Genomic DNA, 18,515 nt, shown 5'->3' on the forward strand with positions numbered 1-18,515 from the left:
GTCTGCCATGTATATATGTATTTTAATTAAGGGGTGAGAAAACCTTTTAAAGTTCATGGCTGAACCGAACTCCTAGAGGCCATCCTTATTTGGGGGACAGTTTTTCACTTGTGGTACAATTAAACCAAGGAGATGGCCGAGTTCGTTACAGGTCCTCCTCCAGAAGAGCTGGTCAGTGGACTAGTTCAGGGCCATCCCAGGCTGCACTGCACGCCTCCCTTGTTTCCGTGCACTCCCGTGGTACTCTGCCAGGCTGCACTGCACGCCTCCTTGTTTCCGTGCACCCCCGTGGTGCTGTGCCAGGCTGCACTGCACGCCTCCTTGTTTCCGTGCACCCCCGTGGTACTGTGCCTTCGACTGGAGCCCGGAAACAGGTCCTTACGTGAACCCTCTCCTCTCTGTCTTCTCACTTTTCACGCTACACCTATCTCTGCTGACCCTAACGACTCACCGCCACTGCTAAAACCAAGCCAGGCCCCAATTCCTTTTCGCTGGAACTCGCTCCTCTGTGACTTGGTCGGGGCAGAGCTGAGGCGTGGAGCCACCCAGCACCTCATCTGAACCCATCACCGACTAGCCGCTTCTCCTGCACCCACGGCTCACTCCCCTTCAGCCGTCCTTTCTCCACCTGGGAGGGAGACGGGCTGAGCATGCTGAGCCAGGACAGACGCTCAGGGCGTGACTCTCTTCCCTGTACCCGCCAGGGCCTTCTTCTCTGGACCACATCTTATTTTTTGGCCTCTTCTTCAGTGAACAAAAATTTCCCAATGGGGACAAATAAACATTTTAAATTGGAGCCTTTCTCTGGTCAGCATTCCTCCTTTAAGCCATACTTCCATTTCTTTTTCCAACTTGCTTCTCTGTTTCTTGAAATCACGTATCCGCTGTGCCACGGTTCCCATGGATTCACCCGCTAACCACAACCTGGTCATCACAGGTCCCCAGTGGCCCTACCAGTCCTGATCCGGCCAGACGCACGTGGCGCTCCTGACCACCGGGACGAGCCCCCTGCAAGTTCGGACGTGGATTCTGAGACGGCACCCTCACCGCAGCTTCTTCGAGCCCTCGGGCTCCTCTCTGACGTCTTCACCAGCTATGATTCTTCTGATCACCTATTAAACTAAGTTGTCCCTTGTTCTTTCCTGGGACACGTGATTCGTACCCTCTCCTTGGACAATTTATTTTTCTCTATGCCTTTGAATGTATGGGCACGACTTACTCTTAACCTTTGTCCCTCAATATATAAAATATTATTGCGAATGTCTGTACCTGTCACGGAAAGTGCTAGCAAAGGCACATTCTAAAAAAAATAAATAAATGTCCATATTTTTCAATTTTATTGATTCCCTCCAAGTTTTAACTAAGATGCCTGCAGGTCACTTATTCCTTATTTTTAAAAAATCACCGATTTGCCAAAATGAGAATTTTTATTTTTATTACTTATTTATTTATTTTGGGCCGCACCCGTGGCATATGGAAGTTCCCAGGCCAGGGATCAAATCCGAGCTTCAGCTGCAACCTCTGTTAAAGCCGTGGTAACTCTGGATCCTTACTTGCTGCACAGGGCTGGGGATTGAACCCAAGCCTCAGCAGTGACCAGAGCCACTTCAGAGACAATGCCAGAGCCTTAACCCACTTCGCCACAGTGGGAACTCTGTGGGAACTCATTTTTAAATATTGGCCAGAACAAAGACCATACATTTTGAGAAAAGTAATGGCATTATCTCTAGTGACTTTTCCTAAACACAGAATAGCTGAGGGAATTAGAAACTACCCCTGAAGACCTATTTCTGTGAGAAAGGATTATAAGGAAAAATTAGGAGTGACTTATGCCAATGAATCAGACAAAGTAGATGAAATGGAAAAATGTATAGGAAGACCTAAGTTACCCAAAGTGACACAAAAGTAATAGAAAATCTCACTAGACCTCTACCTAATAAAGAAACTGAATTTTAAAAAACTGAATTGGGGAGTTCCTGTCGTGGCGCAGTGGTTAATGAATCCGACTAGGAACCATGAGGTTGCAGGTTCGGTCCCTGCCCTTGCTCAGTGGGTTAAGGATCCAGAGTTGCCGTGAGCTGTGGTGTAGGTTGCAGACGCGGCTCGGATCCTGCGTTGCTGTGGCTCTGGCATAGGCCGGTGGCTACAGCTCCGATTCAACCCCTAGCCTGGGAACCTCCATATGCTGCGGGAGCGGCCCAAGAAATAGCAACAACAACAACAAAAGACAAAAAAAAAAAAAAAAAAAAACTGAATTGGTAATTAAAATCTTCCAACTAAAAAAGCTAGGGCTAGCATGGTTTCAGTGGAGAACTCTATCAAATCTTCAGGAAAAGGAGTTCCTATTGTGGCTCAGTGGGTAAGAACCCAACTAGTATCTATGAGGACTCGGGTTTGATCCCTGGCCCCGCTCCGTGGGTTAAGGATCTGGCGTTGCCGTGAGCTGAAGTGTGGGTCGCAGATGCGGCTCTGACCTGCTGTGGCTGTGGCTGTGGTGTAGGCCTATAGCGGCAGCTCTGATTTGACCGCTAGCCTGGGAACGTCCACATGCTGTGGGTGCGGCCCTAAAAAGGAAAATAATTTTTTTCAAGAAAAAAGTAATACAACCCTACATACACTCTTGGAAAATACACAAGGAAGAAAAACTTTCCAACTTAATCTAGAATCCAGCTATAATAAGCACAGCACTGATACAAAGCCCATCAAATACACACAAGAAAACCACAGATTTGTACCCCTCGTGAACTGATTTGAAACAACATTAAATTTTTAGCAATTTCTGACAACAACAACAAAGGACTGCATATCATAACCAAGTGGTATCAGTCCCTGGAGTATCAGGTTGATTTAGCATCCAAAAAATCAATCAATGTAATGCACCATACATGTAGAATAACAGAAAAAAAATCACAATAATTTCAAATGACACATTAAAAATTGACAAAATTAAATACTCATTCATGAAAACAACGCTCAATAAACCTGGAACAGAAAGCTATATCCTTAAACCAACCAAGGGTCCCCAGGAAAAACTTACAGCTGACATTCTATCTAGTGCTGAAAGACTCAATGCCGAAGCTCGAGGGGAGACAAGGGTCTCCGTTCTCATCATTTCTATGCAGTATTGTACTGGAGGAACCATCCACGACAATGAGGTAAGGGAAACAACGTAGCCGTACAGGTTTGAGAGAAAGAAGGACAACTGTCTTTGCAGAACATAGGATTTTGCGTGCAAAAAATCCTGTACATTCTATGGAAAAATGACTGGAACTAATCAAGTTTAGCGTAGTTGCAGGATACCCAAATCTATGCTATTTTTTGTATGTGAGCATCAAACCACTGGAAATCAAAATTAAGGGTACAATTTCATTCACAATAACTTTAAATACTGAGGAATACATCTTAAGTCGTGCAAGCGCTGTACGCTGAAAATTATAAAATTTTACTGAAATTAAAAATCTATATAAGTGGAAAGAGACAACAAGCTCATATACTGGAAGACTCAGTATTTAGACGATACTTCTCCCCAAATTTATGTATAGACAGGACACACAATCTCATTGAGAATTATATGTAAATTCACAAGCTGACCTGCAAATTTATATGGAAATGCAAAGGACCTAGAAGAGTCAGAATAATTTTGAAAAAGAAGAACAGGGCTGGAAGAATAATACCACCTCATCTCTAAACATGCTATACTGCTATAGTTATCAAGACAGAGTAGCATTGGTAATATATAAATATAACAGATTAGTGAGCCCAAAACGAACTCTTAATTTTATGGTCAAATGTCTTTTAAAAGGCATCAGCTTTAATGCTATGGAGCAAGGACACTCTTCAATAAATGCTACTGAAAAACTGGATATTCCATATGCAGAAATATTAGCTTAGATATACCAAAGGGGAAACAAAATTTTTATGATAATGTGTCATTCTTCTATATTTACACACTAAAGCTTCAAAATGTATATAAGTAAACTTTACAGAAAACCTTTGTAGTCTTGGGTTAAGGTATAGATTTTTTTAGACATGACACTGAAAGCATAGCACATGAGAAATAATACACTGAACTTCATGAATATTTAAAGCTTTCTTCTTGAAAGACACCAAAATATAAGGACAAGGCACAGACAAGAAAATAGCCGCTCATATTTCCTATAAAGTGTATCCAGACACAAAAATTTCTTGCAACTAACCCATTAATAAGACAAGAAACAACTCAGTTAAAGGATCAGCAAAAGATTAGAACAGACATGTCATCAGGGAAGATAGGAGTAACTGGTAAGAACTACTGATGAACAGCTAATAAGAAAATGAAAATAGGGTTACCGTCACTATCATCAATGAAATATAAATTAAATCCCAGATCCCACAGCATTCCATACCCACTAGTATATCCACAATCCAAAATATGACACTATCAAGTGCTGACAACGCTGAGAAGAAACTGGAACCCTCCTACACTGCTGATGGGACACAGTCATGACACAGGAACCTCAGAAAAGCTTGGCAGCTCTTACTACTTTCCATATGATCCAGAAATTCCATTTCTGTCCACACAAACACTAGTGTTCATACCAGCATTCTTCCTAACAGCCAAAGACTGAGAACAATCCACATGTCCACCCACTGGTGCACAGCAGCAGACAGCGGTATTTCAGTATAAAGGAACACTATCCAGCCGCGAAAACAAACACGCAACTTGTACACGCAACAACACAGATGACCATCCAAAATGCGAGGTTCCGTGAAAGAAGCCAGACAAAAAGACAACATATTATATAGGTCCCTTCATAAGGGATGTTAGAAAAGGCAAATTTATGGAGATAGAGCCAATCCAAGGTTGACTGGGGTTGGAGGCAGAAACAGGTTTGACCACAAACCAGCACAAGGGAACCTCCTGTGCTGATGGACAAATTCTAAATTCTGAACTGTGACGACGATGGGACAATTGTACACATTTAGTAAAAATTCATTCTGAATCACTTTGCTATACACCTGAAACACTGTAAGGCAATTATGTGTCAATGAAAAATAAGTTTTTAATTTCGTAAAATAAAAAAACAAAAGTAATCCCTCTTCCTCCCAAAAAACCAGTGAAATTCTAAGTTGCCTGAAGCAAATAAAATTTAAAACAATGTGTCATAATATCGAAATGCACTTGTTACCATTACACTGCACTCTTCCAATGGATGAATTTCTTTGCTATTTAAATAAAGTTCCTAAAAATTTTTATTTTGCCACTTCAAAAATGTAGCAAAACTGGAAATGTGTTATAATTCTAAGTGTACCTCCTAACCACAAGGGTAATACAATGTTACATGTTAAGCTTAGAAGTTGGAAGGAATTTGGTACTTTTGAATGGCATTTAACAAAGTGATGGCTCATCAAGAAATTGTATATTTACCATGGGCTTCAGATGACGTAATTAATGGAAGCCAATAATACCATCAATTTCTCTCTATCAAGTCTCCTTCTGTTGGTCCCATCACACATTTCCTCATCATACGGAAAACTGGAAAAGTAATTTACAACACGATGACGCTGCAATTCCTCATTTCTTCCATTTAAAGAAGTCTTGATTTTTGCAATAAATATGACCACACTTACTTAGACACAGGCATTGTATATTTGCTAAGTCACAGCATGAATAATAAATGTTATCTCCCTGCATAACCAAAAAAACCCCTGAAAGTGTATTTATCTGAACCAAGTAAAAGTCATTTGTAAAGCAATTAGAAATCTCTAAAGGTAAAACAATTTATTCATAGGTTCATAATTCGTTAATGGCAGATCCAGGTCCAGAACTTTCCAGACAGGTATTTTATCTCCACATTTTTTCATTATTTGGCTTTGAATGGATAAGGTATTTCAGAGATGCTTGAATCCATTGATTTGTAAAGTGTGGGCCACAGCCCCTTTACAGGCTGTGAAATCAGCTTGGAGGGTTGTGAATATTGCTTTTCTTTTTTTTTGTTTGTCGTCTTTTTAAGGCCACACTCTCAGCAAATGGAGGTTCTCAGGCTAGGGTTCTAATAGGAGCTGTAGCCGCTGGCTTGCACCACAGCCACAGCAACACAGGATCCTTAACCCACTGAGCGAGGCCAGGGATCAAACCTGCCTCATGATTCCTAGTCGGATTCGTTTCCACTGCACCAGGACGGGAACCCCTCGTTTTTCTTTTGATGAAAGGGAATATTAAAACAGCAAACAAGATGATCCTAGGTGGCACGTTGTCCTAGGGAGTATTATTCTTTCAGAATTCTTGCTTCTCTTCCCTACTCCTGCTGTGATTTGGCCTTTGGCTTTGGGCTTGGCTGTACAATTCTCTGTGACCAACAGAATGTAGGCAGATGTGGCAACAGGCAACTCTAAGGCTGTTGAGAGGCTTTAAGAATGGCACATGGGACACCTATACAATCTCACAGGAGGAGGCTCTGGTGCAAAGTGGGGAGACCAGTGAAGCAGCCCGATTCCAGCTCTCAACCTGGAGCCTGATCCAGCAGGTCCTGTCTAATTCAGCAGAGCCCAGCAGACACAACTCGGTTTGAGAAAGAAATGATTATGAATGTGCGTCAAGGTTTGAGGGTGCTTGTTATGCAGCCTCAATACAGCCGAACCGACGGCTGCCCCAAGTTTACTACTGTATCGTGAAACTTTTTTCAGTTAAATAGATGTTTACATGTTTGAGGAACTGAGCTGTACCTACAGCTGTGATACAAAATATATTGTGAGCGCCAAAATTTTGAAAACGATTTCCTTAACTAACCAAAAAGGTAAACTCTTTTACAGTGAGGAAGATACCTATTTCACTCCAGGGAAGTAACAGCTGCATTTTAAAAAATTATTATTAAAGTATAGCTTATTTCCAATGTCCTGCCAATTTCTGCTGTACAACAAAGTAATCCAGTCATTCGTGTGTGTGTGCGTGCGTGTGTGTGTGTGTGTGTGTATAATGTAATAGTTTACATCTACTAACCCCAAACTCCCTGTCTATTCCACTCCCTCCCCCTTGGCAACCACAAGTCTGTTCTCTATTTCTGAGAGTCAATTAACAGCTGTTTTTGTATCACCTTGTACCTACTGGTCAAATTCACAACTGTGTTTTTCTTTCAAAATTTCTGGGCTAGAAGTGCAGTCAGGAACAGGTGAAGGGATTTATCAGCTGAATTTGGAGCAAGTGGGCACCTTCAATTGCCAAGAGCCTGCAGGAGAACAAAGCATTCACTGGGGTCCTAAACCCTTTTTATCGCTCCTTGTTAAGAGGCCTGCAGAAGCTGCCCATTTGTTTCAAGGACAAGCAGTGAGAATGCATGACAATGGTGCTCTCTGATGAAGTGGCTACACTGGGCTAGGAACATTCCAGAAACTCTGAACCAAGAACCAGTGTGGAGATGATACAAGTCCACTAACTAAAAGGTATCTCTGAGCTGAGCTGTAAGATTTAGGGAGGGGTTTTTTTTTTTTTTTTTTTTTTTTTAAAGCTCTGTAGGAAAACACGATTCTGTAAGAACTTCTTTTTGGTATAGTAACATTAAAAAATTATACAAGTGAAGTCAATTTTTTAGGTTCCAACCCTAGGAATGGCCCAATGATACAAAGTAGGACTCTCCTGCCTGCAAGAAATATTCAGGTAGAAATAGCTCAAGCCAAAGCTGGAAGCCGTTAGAAAAAGTAAAGTGACAATCTGTATCCAGATAGAATAGGCTTTAACAAAGAATTCAATTAAGATTTTTTAAAATGTATGGAGAAGGTCAGAGGAAGACAGGATATGCCTCAAGTATCATCAAGTCTTTGGATCCAATTCTGGGAGTCCTAGATATCAAACAGCTAAAATGAATGAGATAAAGTGGATCTAATAGTGCTTAAAATCTGATTAGGCATGATCACATGCCCAATTCTGGCTGAAATAAAATGTATGTTCTGTAACTCTCAGCATACAAATTGAATAGAGAACTTATAAAATTCTAGGGAAAAAAAAGTTTGGTTTTTGGAGTTCCCGTCGTGGAGCAGTGGTTAACGAATCCGACTAGGAATCATGGGGTTGAGGGTTCGGTCCCTGCCCTTGCTCAGTGGGTTAACGATCCGGCGTTGCCGTGAGCTGTGGTGTAGGTCGCAGACGCGGCTCGGATCCCGCGTTGCTGTGGCTGTGGTGTAGACTGGCGGCTACAGCTCGGATTGGACCCCTAGCCTGGGAATCTCCATATGCCGCGGGAGTGGCCCCAAAAAATAGCAAAAAGACAAAAAAAAAAAAAAAAAAAAAAGTTTGGTTTTAATCTGAGGCATTCAATTTGCCTGAGGGAGAGGTGAAATTATGGTTAGATTCTGTGCTTAGGTGAATGGTTCTCAACTTTGGCTGCATAAAAAAGCACTCCCACTGCCCAGGCTTTCCCGGTCCCCAGTGACCAGAATCTCTGGGGGTGGGACCACAGGATATTACTGACGCAGCCGAAGTTGAGAATCTGAGAATCGCTGCTTCAATATTCTAAATAAACCTTTAGCAGAAACATATTATCATTTATTTAGAAAGAGGGAAATGATTAAAAAGTGATACGAAAGTTTTGTAAATTTTTTCCTCAGTGTGGCTGAGATTATGAGAGTTGAGCTTAAGGTAAACTTCTGACAAATTTGGATACTTTTTGTCCCATATTTGATGGATGACTAAATTACTAAAATTGCCTGGATCCCTGGTGCTGGAGCATTCTCTGAACATACCTGGAATCTTCTAGATTTAAGCATTCCAATCCGGACTGGGAAAACACTGGATCTTATCAGTACCGTGAGTCCTGTAGTAAAAATAACAGCAGACCGTAATTAACATAAAATAATGGTAGACACGAAGTCTTGCTTGTTGAGTCAATCTGGCGAGGCAGCCTCTCACACCAGACTACACTTGGTGGGGGAGGTGGGGCGGCAGGGAGGTGGTTGTTAACTTTAGGGCTCTAGGAAGAACATTTTCCATGTTTTTCAAATTGTCCTAAAATCCCTTTTCACAGAATCACTGGGAGCTGTGTGCACTAACAAGCCAGGCTCTTGGGTCTCACCGATATCGGGCCCAACACGCAGCCCGCAGAACACTGTAATGTTTAACACCTGTTTAGCGCCGAGGGAACAATTTCATGCAAGTTTTTCAATGAATTACATGGACTGTCGTCCTAAATTGTTCTTGCTAATGCACTAGCCCCTGCTTATCCTCCATCTCGCTTTCTCAGGTTCTGTTACCTGTGCTCAGCCGACGTGCAGAGCTCTGCCGCGCGACGTCCCAGGAGCAAACACCTCCAAGCGCCAAACCACTCGCCCGGCTCAGCGTGATGAAGTCTCGCGATGCCGGCCCTTCCCGCCGGCGGGACGTGGCTCCGCCCCGCGCTCGGCGTGCCCCTCCCATGAGTCCCTGGGCGGCCGTGGGGTCAAAGGTCTCGTCGGCGACAGTGTCGGGGGACGGGTGCCCAGGCGACGCTTGTCCTACTTAGTAACGGCCCCCAAGCACCGGAGGAGCTTGGCCGGCGGTTCTGGGGCGCGGGAGAGGGGACCCAACTGCTTCCTTTAAGGAAAAGGCGCCCGTCCGGGGCTTGGGGAGCAAAGGAGTGACGCGGCGCCGAGGTCGCGGGGAGCCGCCCTAAGAGCGCACCTGCCGACCTGACACTGGGACGCAGGAGGAGGACACGCCTGCTGGGCACACCTCAGACCCGAAAGTTACAGCCCAGCGGAGTAAGTGCTCTGCTAACGTGCGCGAGGTGTTGAAGTTGTGCAGGAAGATTTGCGAGGCCACAGTCACACACCTCTCCCGACAGTGCATTTTATGGTTGCTTTATTTTATTCCTAGTATTATTGTTAACCTCCTCCAGGGCCAAATTTGCACACGGAGACTCCATCACAGCTCCGTCTGTAGAGGAGCCTTTAGAGTGTGTGCAGGGCGGGGGACCACCGGTGTCAGGCATCCACGGTCTGGAAGTAGCCCCCACCCCAGAAAAGGGGTTGACCTACGGCTTGAAGAATCCCTCTCCCCCCCTTCCCCCCCTTCCTCTCGCCCGCGCAGTAAATTGAAGGAGCAGGAACAATTTCTCTCTCAAACTATCCTTTGCAAGAGTGTTGGGCGAGAGGACTTTTCCTTCAATCTCATGCGTGCATTTTCTATTCTTTCATAGGTAGTAGTGATAGTACTAATATTGTGACGTCACGGTTTCACTCCGTTGTATATATAAAATTATCGATCATGTCTAAGATCGAGATGTATACGGCCACATGCTACTTTTTGTATAGGAATTAAAGCCGACAACTCCATTTCAAGGTGAGGAAACTCCTGGAGCCTGGGGAGAACCAGCCTGTGGTGGGGTCTCCAGTGGATTCCCCTCCTTCTGTCTCCTAGCTTCCCCTGGGGAGCACCTACTGTTTGCAACCCTTCCAGGAGGCAGGGGAGGGGCTATGGGCCTCGTCCAGAAGGATTTTAGCTAAGCGACAAGGCTCTGGCCTGCTGAGGACTGAAGCTGCCTCTCCCTGGGACCTTCTTTGAGGACCCCTGGTCCCCGGGGCCTCGACTGGAAATGCTGACCCCAAGGAGAGCCTCCTCTTCTGACTGGGCTGGTCCCCAGGCAGACCCTGGGGTGTGGGCATCTTCCTCCAGCTTTGCAGTCACTTCTCTTCACCAGCGTTCTTTCCGAGAGGGCCTGCCGGTCCACACCCCTCCCTGGATTTCACAGGCACTTAGGCTGAGGGGCCACAGGAACTTCCCTGTGAGAAGGCCTTGAAGCACAAGAGAAAACCCTATTGAATTGAAGGCGGAGAACCCCTTTCCCAAAGAAATCCTCTTTCACGTCTTCCTCTTGAATTTGTGTCTTCCTCTTGGAACCATACATCATGTTGCTCTCCCTTATTTGTTTTGCAAGTTCATAAACTGGTCTGGAATTTCCTGTCTGGGCACCTCGGTTTCTCAGACTCTTTCGGCCAGTACCTCATTGCGTAGCCTAAGGACGTACGTGTGTATGTGTGTGTACATATCAAAATTGCACGTGTCTAAATAGAACAAATGCTCCGTGTCATAACCTGAAGGGCAGAACGTGACCTTTGCAAAATATGTCTTATCAATAAAAGAACAGAACTTTCTGACGTAGTTACTGTCTGATTTGCACACAGAGGCAGCAAAGCCGCCTTCTGTTTTGTGAGCAGAGTCGCTGCTGAGGTCACCTGCCCTGAAAGGGGGATGGAGCATCCAGCTGTCCCCAGTAATTACAGCCGGAGTCAGGGGCAGAAGGCGCACTCGGGAACCCCCTGTGTCACATTCCTGGTGCCTCCGCACGTTCATGCACAGAGACGTCAAAGACGCCTGCATCCCACACAACTAAAGCCGGCGTCGGTGCCCAGAGGAAACGTGATGTCTTTGCTGAAGATGAAGATTCCCCTACAGCCCTGTTTGCTCCAAACACAGCTCTTCCTGGCCAAGGTATGTTAATTCCGGGTTGTAATAGTAAAAATTGTTCTCTAATCAGGTGAAGGACGGTTTCCTTCATAGGACATAACGATCCAAAGGGTTTAAAAACAGAACGAAGGAGAAGGAAAAAGAGTAGATGAGAACGTGGGTTAGGAACTGTGACTGGGGTGGAAGATTGAAGACAGGACAGGTCTAAAAGAATAAGTGGTGATGACCTCTCTCCGGCTGGTGGTGTCGGTGTCCTTGCTGCCAGAGTCACTCAGAGAGACGTCGAGGTCCCCAGTGTCCCTGTTTGTCTTGATCTGAGCCGGCTCATGAGGGCCTGGTTTTGGAAGGTCTGCAGTTCCGCAGTCGTCCTGGCTCATTGTGCCTTAAGGCAGCTGGAGCCCAGTGCTCGGTTCTTTTGTTTTGCGTCGTTTCTCTCTATTTATCTTGAAGGCAGCGTGGAGGGCTGGAGAGTGATTTTCAGCCACTGACTGTTAGTCATCCCAGTCTCATGAACAGGACCTGCTCCAGGCGAATAATCCCATAGGTGCCAGAGAAGACAGAGGTGTCCAGGGAAATGCACTCTTCACCCCAACTTTTCTCCTGAAGAATAGTCCTGGGAAAGGCAAAAACACCGCATAGATGGGAAAATGCTTCCTCAGCCCCTGTGCCCGGGGAACGCTTTCCTGGAGCCAGTGGCTCATGCCCTGTCGGGGTGGCCCTCAGAGCCGGGCTGCATTTCCTCTGTGTATTTGCCCCTCAGGGGCAGTGGCCTTTAAGTCCAAAGAGCAGTCTTCTCAGAAGACCACAGAGACTGTTTGCTTTCTGAGGCGTTTCACCAGCACCCCCACCCCCACCCCGGGCTTAGCTGACCAGATATTCCCTCACTTGACTAAGCTTTTAACACCTTTTGGTTTTAAATCCAGGTGCTTTTTTCCCACAAACACCTGTACTGTGAATGAGAACATTCTTTCCCGTAACTGCTTCAGAGTCAGTGGCTGACAGCACGGGAGCGGAGGGAGAGTGGCAGGAAGCACAGAGCGCCCAGCCTCTGGGGGGATCCATCTGTTGCTGCTCTCTCCCCACGGGGCACCCCGGATGTGTGGGGGCCAGAGAGGAAACTCGCCAGGAAACAACACTTTTCTTTTTTGTCTTTTTGCTATTTCTTGGGCCGCTCCCGCGGCATATGGAGGTTCCCAGGCTAGGGGTCTAATCGGAGCCGTAGCCACCGGCCTACGCCAGAGCCCCAGCAACTCGGGAACCAAGCCGAGTCTGCAACCTACACCACAGCTCACGGCAACGCCAGATCCTTAGCCCACTGAGCAAGGGCAGGGACCGAACCCACAACCTCATGGTTCCTCATCAGATTTGTTAACCACTGCGCCACGACGGGAAATCCAGGAAACAACACTTTTGTATGTTCTCTCAAATATGTGACTTGGAGGCAGGGTTTTGGGTGTGACTGGACCTAGTCATTGTTTTAGGTGACTGCCCAGAGGGTGCTGCACGAAGCCCTTTTAAGTGGACGTTTCTAAACGCAGTATTCATGGAAGAGGGAAAAAGCAACTTTAGGGTCTCAAAGGGGAAAAAATAATTACTACAGACACCACACCTGGTTCAGCAGGCGCGTCTCCTCACGGTGACGGACAGCTCCAGACCTGACCAGTTCCTGTCACGGCTCTCACGGCGGTGTCCCCATGTCTGTCCCAGACCTCGTGTTTCTTACTGCACAGTGTTCACTTCTCGGTCCGTCTTTTTTTGTCTCGTGGAGGCATTTTGTAGTTGACCGGTGGCACTGCAAGCTAGTGTGCACCCTCATGGTCTTGGGACTCTAAATTGGAAGCAGAAATGAAGTCCGCCTGGAGGACAGGACTGGCTGGATCATGCTGCAGTGCTCCCTCTCCGCAGCGGACCTTTGCATGCGGGAGGGTTTTACCAAGCATTTAAAAGATTCCTTGCTTTGGATAAAAGTCAGTGGTCTGCTGAGTGTCCTGCAGATGCATCTGCATGGAGTCACTTCATGACCTTTGAAGACATGTTGGAGATCATTTCCAGAATGTGCGATTTGTCAGTTTTCTCCATCTTTCCAAGGAATTAGCGTTTTACTTCATTTATTAACTCTACTGCTTTTCTGTTCTCCATTTTATTAATACCTGCTCTAATGTTTGTTATTTTATTCCTTCTGCTCTGAGCTTTAGTATGCTTTTTTCCTTGTTTAAATAACTAAACTGTCCCCTTTACAATATGTTTCTATAGGGAGTTCCCATTGTGGCACAGCAGTAATGAACCTGACTTGTATCCGTGAGGACGCTGGTTCGACCCCTGGCCCCACTCAGTGGCTTAAGGATCTGGTGTTGCCATGAGCTGTGGTGTAGGTTGCAGACGTGGCTCGGATCTGGCGTTGGCTGTGGCTGTGGTGTAGGCCGGGGTGGCTACGGCTCCGATTAGACCCCTAGCCTGGGAACCTCCATATGTCACAGGTGCGGCCCTAAAAAGAAAAAAAGATACATGTTTATGTATACAGTATGCTTGTAGTCTTCCTCTCCAGAAACTTAACAAGACGCCCTGTCTTTGATGATCATTACGTGTTCCTGGTTTTGTTACCTTACCACACCTTTGTCTTGTCACTTAGATTAGAATCCCTTTAGATTAGGAACTGTTGTGTATGTTTTAAAATTTATGCTCGGGGGCCTTGTAAAAAAGTAGCGATTAATCAGTGTACATTCTGATACTGGAACCAAGATAGCAGAAATTATAAGAAGTTTCCAATTTAGAGGAAATACATAATTTGAGGGGAAATTACGAACTAAAGTTAAATCATGTCCTGACATAGTCTTTTGAAATGTCATCTATTGTGTGAATTCCATACGCACTTAAAGCAGGAGACTCAGTGTGTTTGGTTAGAGGAGAACCAGGCTAGGTATTTGGCAGCTTGATAACAAATAAGTATTTCCCAAGCCTCATTTTTAACCTTTGTTCCTTTGCGCCATATAGAGAGTTTATATTGGAAAGAAAATGCTTGCTTGCTTGCTTGCTTGTTGTCAGTTGCTGAAGGAGTCAGTAGAATCTGAGGATCGTGCTGAGGAGCGAGGGAATGGTACTGAGAAGGATATATGTGTGTTTGGGGAAAAACCTCTCTCTGGGGTGCATCCTCTGTACACTGCAGAATTCCTGTTCAGGTGAAGGCGTCTTACGAGAAGTATGTCTGTTCGTGCTGCGAAGCGCTCAGTCTGAATAAGACTTTACATTTTGTAATGGTTTTCCTTTTCTAACTGAAATCTGTAAGAACGCTCCGTCACCATCCACTTACCGTCCTGTCCCTCCAGTTGCTTTCCCACCCAGTGCACCTTCTGTGATGGGCGTTATCTCCTGTTGAGAAATATTTCCCTAGAGCTAAGGTTTTCCAAGTGACCTACCACCGGTGGCCCCTGGGACTTCAGACGTGATGAATGAGGAAGGCGGAGAGCGTTTGCTCTCAGCGGCAGGTTTCCAGCCCACTGGAAACATCAGGTCGCTCAAGGACCCCCACCTGACTCGGCCGCCGCCCAGGCAGTCCTCTCTGAGTGAGTCACAGTGGTGCCCCGTGTCCTTGCCCCTCCTCTCTGTGGGATGGTGGGGTCGTGAGCGAGCAGGTGCACCCTCCGTTACTGTGTAAGGGACAGATGTGAGTCTGAGGGTCTGAGTAATGAGTGCCCTTAAAAATCTTCATGAAGGGGGGAAAGCCTCTTTTACTTGCTTTGAAACGTCTCGATGAGACTTCGGCATGGACCTCACCATCATTGCTTGGGCGTGTACAGGCTTGTGTGCAGAGGCCTGTTTTCAGACCAGAATGTCTTGCAGAACATGATTCAGGATGATTTAAGAAGCGGCAAGTGACTAGGCCTGTTATGGCGATCATTTCACAGTATACACAAATATCAAATTGTTAGGGTGTGCACCTGAAATTAATTTAATGTATGTCATTTATACCTCAAAACATTCAAAAGAGTAAAATCAGTACAAAGTGTATTCTCTGACAGCAGTGCAATGAAATTTGAAATCAACAGTGAGAAAAAAAATGGGGAACTTAAAAATATGTGGAAATTAATCAGTATACTTCCAATAGGTCAAAGAAGAAATAAGAAAACGCTTTGAGATGAATGAAGACAAAGTTACAGTGTCCCAGGAGTTCTGGGAATTTGCTAAAATTGAACGAAGAGGGAACTGAGTAACTGAATACCTGTATGAAGAGAGAGGAGAGGTCTCAAATCAGTTCCCTAAAAATCCATCATGGGACGCTGGCAAAATGAAAGCACCCTGAAGCTCAGGTAAGCAGAAGGAATAAAATAATAAACATCAGGGCAGATGTTAATAAAATAGAGAACAGAAAAGCAGCAGAATTAATAAATAAAAAGCTAATTCTTTATAAAGATGGAGAAACTTGACAAACTTTTAGCTGCAAAAAAGTCTCAAGTTACTAGAATTAGACATGAAGGAAGAGACATGACCACAATCCTACAGAAAGGAAAAGGTTGAAAAGGAACGCTGTAAACAACTGTGCACCGACAAATGAGGAAACGTAAACGAAACGGACGCCTTCCTAGAGAAGCACGGACTGCGGAATCTGACTCAGGGAGAAACAGTCTCAGCAGGCCTAGAAGGTCTGGAGTGATTAGAGCCGTCATCAGAAACTACCCACAAAGCACAGCCCAGCTCACAGGCCTCACTACTGAGTTCTTCCAAGATGCGAAGGAGAATTACTACCGGTTGCTGTAGTCTGAATATCTGCGTCCCCCTCAGATTCACATGTTGGGATCCTAACCAGCAAAGGTGGAATTAGGAAGAGGCCTCTGGGGCCCTTAAGTCCTGTGGGCGGAGCCCTCATGCATGGGGTTGTGTACAGGAGGTGCCAGAGACCCTAAGCCCTCTCACCAGGTGAGGACACCGCAGGAGGCCACAGGCTGGAGTGGACCAGGAAGAGGGCTCCAGAGGGTGGCCACGCCCGTGCCCTGGTCTGGCCTTGCCAGCCTCCAGAGGTGAGAGCAGTGCAGGTCTGTTGTTGACACGCCCCCAGCCCAGGTATTTTGTTACATCAGCTGGAACAGGCGGAGACATCAGCTCTTCACATCTCTTCCCCAGAATACAGGAGGGATGGGCCCTGCTTCATTCATTCGACAAGTCCAGTATTACTCCGATACCAAAGTCAAAGATAGCGCCAGAAAATAAAACTGCAGGTCAACATCCCTTACAACTATGGGCACAAAAAGCCTCCACAAAATGCTAGGGAACAAAATTCTGCAACGTGTGAAAAGAATTATATACCATGCAAGAGGAGTTTAATGCAAGTGTAGAGGATTGGAATAATGTCTGAAACCCCAATTGATGTAATGCGTCCTATCAGTAGAATAAAGGCAAAGTCATACGATCCTCTCAACATATGCAAGAAACACATCCTACCAAGTTCACTACCCTTTCAGGATACAACACTCAGCAAAACAGAAGAGAAGGAAACTTCTTCCATCTGATAAAAAGCCTCCACAGAAAAACCACAGCACACGTCATGCTCGACGGCGAAGTCCAGGGTGTTTCCTTCCCAAGGTCTAGAACAAGGCGCGGATGCCTGCTGCTGCCTGCTGGTTCTGCCTCTCTCGAATCTACTGCATGATTCCCCTCACAGGGGCCTCTCTGGAGTCAGAAGCAGGTTCACTGTTGAGCAAACGAGAGAGAGTCTGATGGAGATGAAACCTCCATGCATTCCTGCTTCCAGGAGCTTCTGGTACCATCATCGCTTTTCCCTCCGAAGCTCCTCCTTAGCCAGCGTCTAACAGTGCGAGGAGGCCCTCTGAGCGTTTGGCTAGCTTCTGGGGCAGTCGTACGGATGCTAGGCAGAGCCCTGCAGTGATTTCCGAAGAGTGTTCAGTTGGCGGGCACATCTCAGCACCCACTGCTGTAGCCCTAATTTCCTCCTTTAGAGGCACGGCTGCGAAGAGGAAAATCTGGCAGGGTTGCGGACGATGTCAGGTCGGAGAGGTGAGACGTTGACCTCACCACGCCGGACGCGCAGGTCCTCTTCTGTCGCTCAGCATCTCTGTGCTGCTCTTCCTGCAGAGATGCTAGCCGGGTCCAGACGGAAACACACAGGGCAGTTTTCTACAGCACAGGTGGCGTTTGTGTGGATTTGTCCCCCGTCCCCAGATCCTAATGAACTGCACATGACTGCTGTCTAAGCCAGGGGTCGCCTTGGCCCCCGGCCTCACACACCTCACCTGTCTACCCAGAGTTGACACTGGTCTCGTGATTCTGCCCTCCCCTCAGCTGAGCCGAGGAAACAGCCCCTGTGAGTCAGATGTCTAGAAAGTCTTCGCTGCGATAGCGCCCTTTCCTGATGGAGGAACCACAGATACCCTTTAATACAAATACAAATAAAAGAAAAATTTGACCTGTCAAATTCATATAAGCTCTCACAGAGGAAAAATGCCCTTTGAGTCTTAAAATGACCCTTTTCTAAGGGGTCTATCATGGGACCACATGATGGCTGCCGTTGGATTAAGTCTTGGCCGAGTCTAGTCATTTGAGACCCTCCAGGGTCAAATCTTTTTGTGCTTAATTGTGCGCATTGTAGAGAAACAGGCCACTCTGACAAGCCAGTTCTCCTGGAAGGCCTGCTCCCCGTGTGGTGTCCTTGTCGGTATCTTTTGAGTGCTGTAGGGTTTTAAGAAAGTGCAGCACAGGGTGTGGGGAAGTGGTATTTCCAGTGAAACACTACCCTCGGGGGAGAGTGCAATACTGTGAATTTTTCATGGGATTTTCTCGTAATGAACGTACCTCTCAGTCTCCAAACGTTGGTTACCGCACAGGAATGTGCCCATTAATGCCCGTGCGAGAGCAGGGGTATTTCCTGATAGCGTGGTCGGTGTGGCGCAGCGAGTGCTCCGCCAGACACCTGCCCAGTGACAGACGAGTCGTAATGACGGAGAGATTACAGCATTGTACACTCCGGGGAACTGCAAGGAGATGGGAGAATGTCAGGTAACATGGTAATTACGTTGAAAGTAACTTGATAATTCAAAAGAAAATATGACCAGGGAATCTGCTGGAACATGTGGTTATTATGCGGCTCCGTGTT

At 46.0% G+C, this 18,515-nt stretch overlaps 2 long non-coding RNA genes across 5 annotated transcripts in view; one reads left to right on the forward strand and one right to left on the reverse strand.

Annotated features, from left to right (window-relative positions):
• The window catches only part of LOC102168089, a 69,292-nt gene extending 59,966 nt beyond the window's left edge, over positions 1 to 9,326 (reverse strand). For both annotated transcript variants that reach the window (XR_002336605.1, XR_306064.3), the window contains exons 1-2: positions 9,223 to 9,326; positions 8,716 to 8,786 (exon numbers count right to left, since the gene is read on the reverse strand). This is a non-coding gene — a long non-coding RNA (uncharacterized LOC102168089). The remainder of the gene's footprint in view (positions 1 to 8,715; positions 8,787 to 9,222) is intronic.
• Positions 9,380 to 18,515, forward strand: part of LOC102157477 — a 75,393-nt gene continuing 66,257 nt past the window's right edge. For 2 of the 3 annotated variants that reach the window (XR_002336606.1, XR_002336608.1), the window contains exons 1-2: positions 9,381 to 9,708; positions 11,131 to 11,437. This is a non-coding gene — a long non-coding RNA (uncharacterized LOC102157477). Of the gene's footprint in view, positions 9,709 to 11,130; positions 11,438 to 15,515; positions 15,718 to 18,515 lie in introns of all 3 variants that reach the window. The other variant, XR_002336607.1, reaches the window with a different exon arrangement.

The sequence above is a fragment of the Sus scrofa genome, chromosome 11 (genome assembly GCF_000003025.6).
Source record: "Sus scrofa isolate TJ Tabasco breed Duroc chromosome 11, Sscrofa11.1, whole genome shotgun sequence".
Taxonomy (NCBI): domain Eukaryota; kingdom Metazoa; phylum Chordata; class Mammalia; order Artiodactyla; family Suidae; genus Sus; species Sus scrofa.